The sequence below is a fragment of the Agrilus planipennis genome, unplaced genomic scaffold (assembly GCF_000699045.2).
Source record: "Agrilus planipennis isolate EAB-ADULT unplaced genomic scaffold, Apla_2.0 scaffold162, whole genome shotgun sequence".
NCBI lineage: Eukaryota > Metazoa > Arthropoda > Insecta > Coleoptera > Buprestidae > Agrilus > Agrilus planipennis.
Window position 1 is genome coordinate 671,278 of NW_020438904.1, and position 8,089 is coordinate 679,366.

Consider the following 8,089-nt stretch of genomic DNA (forward strand, 5'->3'; position numbering starts at 1 on the left):
TATATACATTAGTGTGTGTGTGTGTGTGTTTTGCACTGATCGAGATACGTCTTTTGTTTTCCTAATCTCTAGCACACGTCAACGGGGTGTGCGCGTGTAACAGGGAGGGGGTTGCAACATCACAGGCTGCAGCAGCAGCAACGGCGACAGCACAATTTGGTCCCCGATTCTCCCTCCATCACGTGCCTACATACATTACACGCATTGAGGTTAATTTTTGACACACACTGGGGCCCTTTTTAACTGCAAATTAAGTGCTTCATTCATGCCGGAATAAATTGGGTTATGTTACGATTTGTAACTCGAACTCTCTCTGGAGGCTCCGGCCATCGACGGCTTAAAAATATAAGGGAAACAAAAATTGAAACGTTTTTCTAAGGGTAGTTTTCTTAACTATGTATGTCTGGGTATCTATTGGGGGTAGAAGAAGAAAAAAAGGAAAACTTTTCGGTGGCGGATATCGCCGCACCCGATTTAATAATTTTGGGATAGAAATGCGTAACTAACGTCCTAATCTAGTGGGCCGCGTGCGCCCCCAAACACGCACGTGCTAAACGTAGACATGCATGTGAACATAGATGACGTGGGCCAGACGACTAGATGGACGTAGAGGCGAAGGGTAGCGAAAGGAAACGCGTCAGCGCCACTGTCGTCGGCGTCGTCGTAGCCGTCGTACAAAGTTTCACGAACAGGCAAGGACCTGCGACTGACAGGACCTGATGCGGCGAAATTATTGCAGGAACGTATTGGGAAAAACACCCTGAGAAAAAGTAAAATTACCTTTCCTACATCGTATTCGTGGTAGTGTAAATCGTAGGCAGTTGCGTTTTAAAACAAAATCGTAAACGGTTTAGCTACGTTTTAAAACAAAATCTTAATGATTCGTTGTTTTAAAACAAAATCATAACGAATGTCTCTTTTTTTTTAAACAAAATCTGAACGATTGATTATGTTTTGGATCGTGTGGCTGCCTACGTTTTAAAGCAAAACCACAACAACTGACTGTGTCTGAAAACAAAATCTTAACTATTGCCGTGTATTTCAAAACAAAATCTTAACAAGGCCTGCGATTCACAGAGCGTGTCGAGCACTTTTTCGGAAAAATCTATTTAGGACCGAATGTGGGGTCTCTATCGGTTCGAAATTCGGGCATGTTTTACGCTGACGCTTTTTTCTGTTTGTTTTTTTTTTCGCCTTCGCACCAACAACATATCGTCACGATACGCTTGTCAATTTTAACTCTTGATTGGCAGACCGAGCGTGTGAACGCCAACGTGCCATCGACGTAACAGAAAACGGGGAAAATGACGAAAAATCGCCAGTGGCGCCGCTATAAAACAAATAAATTCTCACATTCATTTATTTCAATAAACTAAAAAACAAAAACTATCAACTGCATTTACGTATATGTACCTACCTATCTGTAATAAAACGAAATTGCATGTTTGTTTATTATGATTGAGATTCACCTGTCGCATTAAAATCAAACAATTGACGGTAATCGTTTTAAATTTTCCGAAAATATAAGTAAGATAATAGGTTCAGTATATGTAGATTTTGTTTTTTCTGTTGTTTCTTGTTGAAACAAATGACAAGACAGCAGAGATTCGTTATTGATGCATATTTCTTGTCGTTCTTTTGTTGCGCCTCTGAAGACTGTCTGTGGACACAGTTGGACAGTCACGGCCTCCCAAGAGGTGAATGCGTAAAACAAGAAGAAGTTACGTATCATTCATCCTCGGTAGACCGAAATTATGTGAGAAAATCCGACACATTTCGGCTATTGTGATGACAACACCTTCACGATGACACACACAAAATTGTGTGCATCTATCTAATACATCTGCCTACTGTTTTCTTTTTTTAGGTTTTCGAAATACGAATAACAGCGACGTAAGAAATTTTAATTGAAAACCTTCAGAACAAGAAACATGTTTATACAAAACATATCTATATAGAATCGTATATCTGCCAATTACAAATAAGAAAAAGGAAAAAAACGTGAATTTATATTAATAATTGTAATTATTAATTGTTTTATTATTAAGGTTATTAAAGAATTTTTGGGTAAATTCGTTTTTAAATCCACAAGGGAATGGGGTAGTTCTGTAAGTTAACAGTGTAATTATATAGGAACATCTCTTATTAAAAAATTGTCTTCTTGACCCAATATGCTATTAGAATCAACATTCAAAACAAAACAATAAACAAAATTAAAAATTTATATAGCTCATTGATTTAGATATTAAAATTCCTACCATCGCAACAACTAAAATGTAGCATAATAATACGATAGTATCGAATATTTATTTTCTGTTTTTAGATATTCACATGTTTTTCCCGTGTGAGACCGGGGTACGAATAGTCTCACCGCTGAGTCTCGGCGTGTCGTAGGAGGCGACAAAACGAGACAAATTCTGGGATTTCGATAGAGATCCCAGCTACGTTAGACAAAGCTAGGTAAGCATTTGCTTGTAGTTTTCGTTTGTTTGCACGTATTATCGTGCAATTGTTTTCAGCTCATGGCTCAGTCTAATGTGTGCTGCAAATGTTTTATCGGATTGCTACTATCGGCATACTAAATGGTTAGGACAGTCTCACCGCGGAGTCTCGGCGTGTAGCAAGAAGCGACAAAACGAGACAAATTCTGGGATTTCGATAGAGATCCCAGCTACGTTAGACAAAGCTAGGTGAGCATTTGCTTGTAGTTTTCGTTTGTTTGCACGTATTATCGTGCAATTGTTTTCAGCTCATGGCTCAGTCTAATGTGTGCTGCAAATGTTTTATCGGATTGCTACTATCGGCATACTAAATGGTTAGGACAGTCTCACCGCGGAGTCTCGGCGTGTAGCAAGAAGCGACAAAACGGGACAAAATCTGGGATTTCGATGAAGAACCCAGGTATGTTAGACAAACCTAGGTAACCATTAGTTTGTTAGTATGTATTATCGTGCAATTGTTTTCAACTGATAGGTCGTCTTCTGTCGTCGGCATTTGTTTTTTATGTTTTTGTATTTCACGTCCTATTTTACAAGGGAGATAATTGCACGGAAAAGAAATTCAGTTCTGAACTTTCGCCACTAGTCTATATATATGTAATGCGTGCCTACTAATAAGTAGGTATATATGTATAACATGATCTTCTTTTGTTTGTGTTCAATTCTCGTTAAGTATGTCGAAAATAATATGTTGTTTGTGTTGTACCTAATGTACGGATGTTAGTTACATAATATGTATATGTTATCGGTTAATTCCCAGCGGTAGCTTCTCGACGACGCTATGTATGCGTTGAAACATCATTGTGCACAATCTGTGCGACGCCGAGCGTCGGCATAAGGCCAAGAGGCGTCTGGGGAATCGTCGGGGCGCAAACGAACTCTGCGCACTGCGGATATCAAACACACACAACAAAAACACCTTTATGTACGCCACACATGCATATATATATATATATGTACCTATACGCGTAACTTATAAGTAAATAATAATCACTCTGACAAAAGTCTTCACGACGACGTTTCTGGCATTCGTCCGTTCTTCTTCTTCATATTTTCTTGTGATTTGTAAAGAGTATTAGATAATGCGTTTTTTTTATGGATAGATACGACTGTTTTTTGTTCGACTTTGGGGGTTGAAACAGACGAAGGGAGACAGGTCAGTAGCGGGGTGTGATGTCGTGCATTATCTATCGTAATATTGTTCGGTTTTATGACGGACATTATCGTTTGTAGTGGGATCTCGAACACGTGTCCAATGTTATGTAATGAAGATAAAAAAGTTGCAATCGACGACGTCCGCCGTTATCGTTTTCCTGAGACGTCACCCTCGCTTGGCGATAACGCTGACGTTTAATATTGAAGACGTGGGCAAAGAGAAATAAATATAGATATATTTATCTAATACTTCGATATAAAGAATAATGACCAAAAATCGTGTGATGTTAAGTACCAGAGAGTATACAGGGTGACTATTTCTTATCATAATTTGTAAGGGTGACGTTCTTCTTTAAACAACAAAAAAGTTGACAGACGATGCCCGTGCAATGCTTTTGTTGATGTTTTCTTTTGTTTCTGAAAAACTTCATCTGTTTATTTTTCGTAAAAAACGAAAGAAACAAAAAAAAAAAGAAGAAATTTTGTTTGTCTCTGGCAACAGTAACTAAAGCAAGACTTCTTAGCCATTCTTCTTACAAGTCAGGAGCCTGTAGGCCGACACGTTAGTATAGGAGGAGACATATAACCGACCAATAGCAAAAGACTTCTTCATCTCGAACATACAACAAACAACACCTCATGGTACTCAGATTACACGTGAACTCACTGCNATAAATAAAAGTAAAACAAAAAAAGATTGTTAAAGGTGTATGTTGGAAGCGCGGCCCTGTACGGATGCGAAACATGGACGGTGGACCCGGCTAAAAACAAAAGATTAGAAGCTTTCGAAATGTTGTGTTACAGACGAATGATGAGAATATCTTGGATAGAGAAAGTTAGAAATGAAGGGATAATGGAAAGAATAAGAGAACAGAGGAGTCTGTGGAAGTCAATAAAAAATAGACGAGATAGGCATGAAGGTCTGTCAAAGACATTATAGACAGAAACGGGAGTTAAGAGGAGTAGAGGTAAACCTAGATTAGATTGAACTGAATCGCACGGTGCGATCTTTTAGCTAATCCTACCGGTATTGTGCTTGGTGTCAAACAAATTTTACCACTTGGCCGAACCCATATAAACACCGTAGTCGAAACGGACGTTTGACAGTCGGATCGGGAGACTACCTAAGGATCATGTCAGGATTACGAAGAACAACATCGAACTTTACCCTAATCCCATACCGCATCTCTACACAACGTCAACTTCAAGAATTTTTACAGTAACATTATGCCGTTGGTAGACAGAGTTACTAAGCATTTAAGGGTTCTTTTTTTGGCAAGGGGTTCTGCAAAAATAAATTTGTCATCTTGGTATCAATTTTGAATTCATGGCATGAAAATGTTCGTTGCAACTGAAAAACTGAAACTGTTGGATTATTCTCATATTTTCGAAGAAATTTCTTCTTTTGATAACAATAGGAGAAACCGTTCGTTCTTGAACTGGGCAAATCGAAAATTTTACGCGATAATTAACCTGCATTATTAAAAAGAGGTAAACCGTACGTACGCAATTTCTTTTCGAAAATAAAAAAAAAGAAGAAAAGACTCCGAGGATTATACTTCTAGCAGTACTAGAATTCTGGTAGACGCCGTATAAGTACAATAGGTACAATGGATTATAATTTCGTGAAAGCGTAACTTTTTGCTTATTTGGCAAATGAGTTTTACGAAATGTATTAGCAACTTTCTGGTTGCGAAGCAAACTAAGGCAAAACAATTTCGAGGATATCGTTCCTAATATTATACATTACCTTACAATGGTACAGAGTAAGAAACTAAAACAAAAAATAACAAAGAAATAAACAAAACACCAAACAAATGCCAACTTTGAACAAAATAATGACTATCTGTAAAAAATAACAAGCAATTATAAAACAGTTGACAAAATCGAAACAAAATATAAAATGTTTGAAGCAACCTATCAATAGAAGAAAGTCGTTATGAAACATTTGAAGAAACTCAACAATGGAGAAGGTAAAATGCTATAACTATACAAAAGTCCTCTAAATAACTAAACAACAAAAATACAAACGCAATTATCTAATAACTAATATATACCCCTGTAACGAAGAATAACAAAAAAGGTTAAAAAAAAGGATAACAAGCTCATTGTTAGTTCCTTCCCTGGTATCGCACAAGGTAATGATGCGATGTAAAGGAAAATCGGTGTAGTCATCGAGGGATTATAAATCTACTAGCGGCCAAAAACGGTACTTACTGCGATGAGTGGTTGTGACATGACCGCATGCCCTTATTAAAAGCCCCACGACGCACACAGGGCAAATTGAACCCCGTGATAATTTATCATAAAAGTGACTGGCTGGCCCAGGCGGAGAAAAAAAATTATTGCAGAGCGACCAATTATGTTAACAATAATTACACCACCCCCTTATTAGATAGATAGATACGTAAGGGTGAAGACAGCACTCTGTATATTATGTACTCACTACATGTGTACAGGGCGTTTACGTACATATTACTAATGAAGAAGAATAACACCACATGACTATTATTGTCTTGGTTTTTGACTAGTCCAAAAATGTAAGATCAAGACTAAGACTAGACTGGGACAGTCTTGTTCTTAGTTAGACTTGCTTTCTCATTTCGTTCTCGTGGAATTGGATATTGATTCATTTGTTTTATATCTAAAAAGTTGAAAATCGCCTTTGTTTGAAAGAATACACGTCTCTGAAAAAATTGAACACCCTTTGCGTCTTGCATGCATATATACATTAGTGTGTGTGTGTGTGTGTTTTGCACTGATCGAGATACGTCTTTTGTTTTCCTAATCTCTAGCACACGTCAACGGGGTGTGCGCGTGTAACAGGGAGGGGGTTGCAACATCACAGGCTGCAGCAGCAGCAACGGCGACAGCACAATTTGGTCCCCGATTCTCCCTCCATCACGTGCCTACATACATTACACGCATTGAGGTTAATTTTTGACACACACTGGGGCCCTTTTTAACTGCAAATTAAGTGCTTCATTCATGCCGGAATAAATTGGGTTATGTTACGATTTGTAACTCGAACTCTCTCTGGAGGCTCCGGCCATCGACGGCTTAAAAATATAAGGGAAACAAAAATTGAAACGTTTTTCTAAGGGTAGTTTTCTTAACTATGTATGTCTGGGTATCTATTGGGGGTAGAAGAAGAAAAAAAGGAAAACTTTTCGGTGGCGGATATCGCCGCACCCGATTTAATAATTTTGGGATAGAAATGCGTAACTAACGTCCTAATCTAGTGGGCCGCGTGCGCCCCCAAACACGCACGTGCTAAACGTAGACATGCATGTGAACATAGATGACGTGGGCCAGACGACTAGATGGACGTAGAGGCGAAGGGTAGCGAAAGGAAACGCGTCAGCGCCACTGTCGTCGGCGTCGTCGTAGCCGTCGTACAAAGTTTCACGAACAGGCAAGGACCTGCGACTGACAGGACCTGATGCGGCGAAATTATTGCAGGAACGTATTGGGAAAAACACCCTGAGAAAAAGTAAAATTACCTTTCCTACATCGTATTCGTGGTAGTGTAAATCGTAGGCAGTTGCGTTTTAAAACAAAATCGTAAACGGTTTAGCTACGTTTTAAAACAAAATCTTAATGATTCGTTGTTTTAAAACAAAATCATAACGAATGTCTCTTTTTTTTTAAACAAAATCTGAACGATTGATTATGTTTTGGATCGTGTGGCTGCCTACGTTTTAAAGCAAAACCACAACAACTGACTGTGTCTGAAAACAAAATCTTAACTATTGCCGTGTATTTCAAAACAAAATCTTAACAAGGCCTGCGATTCACAGAGCGTGTCGAGCACTTTTTCGGAAAAATCTATTTAGGACCGAATGTGGGGTCTCTATCGGTTCGAAATTCGGGCATGTTTTACGCTGACGCTTTTTTCTGTTTGTTTTTTTTTTCGCCTTCGCACCAACAACATATCGTCACGATACGCTTGTCAATTTTAACTCTTGATTGGCAGACCGAGCGTGTGAACGCCAACGTGCCATCGACGTAACAGAAAACGGGGAAAATGACGAAAAATCGCCAGTGGCGCCGCTATAAAACAAATAAATTCTCACATTCATTTATTTCAATAAACTAAAAAACAAAAACTATCAACTGCATTTACGTATATGTACCTACCTATCTGTAATAAAACGAAATTGCATGTTTGTTTATTATGATTGAGATTCACCTGTCGCATTAAAATCAAACAATTGACGGTAATCGTTTTAAATTTTCCGAAAATATAAGTAAGATAATAGGTTCAGTATATGTAGATTTTGTTTTTTCTGTTGTTTCTTGTTGAAACAAATGACAAGACAGCAGAGATTCGTTATTGATGCATATTTCTTGTCGTTCTTTTGTTGCGCCTCTGAAGACTGTCTGTGGACACAGTTGGACAGTCACGGCCTCCCAAGAGGTGAATGCGTAAAACA

General features: G+C 38.4%; 1 long non-coding RNA gene across 1 annotated transcript; it reads left to right on the top strand.

Moving 5' to 3' along the window:
- The first annotated feature begins 2,326 nt into the window (after nt 1–2,326).
- Nucleotides 2,327–2,883, top strand: LOC112904089. The gene is made up of 3 exons (XR_003230888.1): nt 2,327–2,460; nt 2,520–2,690; nt 2,750–2,883. It is a non-coding gene; the product is annotated as an uncharacterized LOC112904089 (long non-coding RNA).
- The last annotated feature ends 5,206 nt before the right edge of the window (nt 2,884–8,089 follow it).